The 2,500-nt window shown below is 42.9% G+C and overlaps 1 non-coding gene across 1 annotated transcript in view; it reads left to right on the top strand.

Annotated features, from left to right (window-relative positions):
* LOC143350537 (5.8S ribosomal RNA) overlaps positions 1-78 on the top strand; it is a 155-nt gene extending 77 nt beyond the window's left edge. Inside the window, exon 1 of the ribosomal RNA XR_013081154.1 lies at positions 1-78. This exon is cut by the window's left edge and continues 77 nt beyond it. This is a non-coding gene — a ribosomal RNA (5.8S ribosomal RNA).
* The last annotated feature ends 2,422 nt before the right edge of the window (positions 79-2,500 follow it).

Below are 2,500 nucleotides of genomic sequence, written 5' to 3'. Positions count from 1 at the left end.
GACACATGAACATCGACATTTCGAACGCACATTGCGGTCCACGGATAAAATTCCTGGACCACGCCTGGCTGAGGGTCGTTCACTTGTCCTAAAACTGCTTGCGTTGTTCTCAGATTCCCTAACCCCGCCGTCGTTTACCTCTCCTTTCGGGGAGATGGCGAAGAACGTTTCGGAGCCGGGTCGATGAAGAGAAAGGTATCAACGTACGAGCGAGAATTTGGGTATTTCGTTGGCGTTTGTCGCTGGACGTACGAAAAAGAATAAATATTATATATTATTGGCAAGTTTGCGCACCCCTTGCGTGGTGAGGCAGAGATCAGTCTGGACTCGCGCGAGTGTTTTACGGCGTCGTGCGTCGTGTTGTCTGGAGTATCATCACGACCGCCCGTTAAAGCACCGCTCCTACGATTTCTGACTTTGACGGCACTAAAAACCACCGTGGGGCGCAAATCGCGTTTCGTACAAATCTAATGATTACCGGCGCTCCCGACGTTGCCCGAAGTTAATAATTTATGCAAAGGAAAGAGAAAATAAAGCGTATACTAGTTTTGGAGCATAACAAAAAGGACACTGGAAAGAAATTTGACCAAACACTGATAATTATGATATGTAATATATGCCCTACCACGTGAAATTTGTGGTATCCGTCGGTCGTCGTCTTCCTCTCTGTTCGTTTGTACAGCCCCAGGGAAAAATGATAATTTATCAAACGAATCGGACGATCATCCTCTATGGAGAGGCTCGAACGAACACGACGAGAAGCGCGATACGAACGGAACCCAAAAGAAGGGATATACTCTGAGAAGTTGGTCGCCCCATGTCTCTCATTGTTACGAATATGTATATCGATTGCGAGACCGCGCGTTTAGCCGGTCGTCCAGTCCACGAATGCTTTTCTTTCGAATTTGTTATTTATTTTTTTAGAGAACGAACTTACGGTGGACTTTGGTAGACTATCAAAGAATCAACGAAAATCGGATCGGGTAGTTCTATCATAGACACACACCGTGGTTCTTCTTTAATTTGAAAAGCGACGGAAGGACGTTAAAAGTAATCAGCCGGTTACGCCTAGCGAGCGTTTCGCATCGAACGAATGGAAAACTAAGACAGAAGGGAGACACTTTGGCGAGGCGCTAAAAACCCATCATTGATATCCTTTTCTCCGAGAAAGCAAAATGCTATTATATGCTATCGGAGGACGCGGAGAAGTAGGAGGTGGTGGTCGATTCCATATACAGGGTGTCCCGTAAATAGTGTAAGAGCCGGAAATGTGGGGTAGCTGAGACGATTCTGAACAACAATTTCCTTTGCAAAAATGTCGGATGGAGCTTCGTTTTTGAATTATTAACGAAAAACACTGACGAATCACGGCGCTTGCCTGCCGCGCGCTCAGGGCCGTCCGAACTAAGAGAGCCACCGTGTCGGGTAGGTAGCAAGATGTGCATCGGAGATACGTCGAGGAACGAATACAAATAATTAAAAATACTACCACTGCAACTGTTACCTCTGCGGATTGGATAAATCAGTCAGCTAAATCGAATTTATTAATTATTTATATTCGCTGTTTCCAAGGAAGAAGAAATAAAATGTGGGAAGATGCTCTCGGAATTTTTAGGAAATTAATTCTTCGCACCTGAGTGACCCTTCTTGCCAGAGTGTGTTAAAATTAAAATAAGAATTATTTTCAGAAAATTAAAATAAATACGGCAAGAACCATTTGTAATCGTTTGTTATTAAAAACTGTACTGGAAAAGCAGACTGGATTTGTGCGTACCGAAACATTTTTCGCATGCAAGGGGTTAATAGAGAATTAATTGAAATTCGCCTTACCCATTTACTTGCAAGTTGCAATAGGGCCAGTTAGTGCACCCCTGTCGATCATGGAAAGGTCGAAGACCCCAATAAAAATCAGCTGATGGGACGGCCCGGTCACTGCACTCGCTTCTTACCCCGAAAACACTTTACAGCACGGTTACTAGCACTTTTCACTTTTACATTTTCGGGGTAAGAAGCGGGTGCAGTGACCGGGTCGTCCCATCAGCTGATTTTTATTGGGGTCTTCGACCTTTCCATGATCGGCAGGGGTGCACTAACTGGCCCTATTGCAATTTGCAAGTAAATGGGTAAGGCGAATTTCAATTAATTCTCTATTAACCCCTTGCATGCGAAAAATGTTTCGGTACGCATAAATCCAGTCTGCTTTTCCAGTACAGTTTTTAATAACAAACGATTACAAATGGTTCTTACCGTATTTATTTTAATTTTCTGAAAATAATTCTTATTTTAATTTTAACACACTCTGGCAAGAAGGGTCACTCAGGTGCGAAGAATTAATTTCCTAAAAATTCCGAGAGCATCTTCCCACATTTTATTTCTTCTTCCTTGGAAACAGCGAATACAAATAATTAATAAATTCGATTTAGCTGACTGATTTATCCAATCCGCAGAGGTAACAGTTGCAGTGGTAGTATTTTTAATTATTTGTATTCGTTCCTCGACG

This window comes from Colletes latitarsis, chromosome 14 (assembly GCF_051014445.1).
Source record: "Colletes latitarsis isolate SP2378_abdomen chromosome 14, iyColLati1, whole genome shotgun sequence".
Classification (NCBI taxonomy): Eukaryota; Metazoa; Arthropoda; class Insecta; order Hymenoptera; family Colletidae; genus Colletes; species Colletes latitarsis.
Note: the sequence above shows the minus strand (reverse complement) of the source record. Positions and strands in the feature narration are given on the sequence as shown.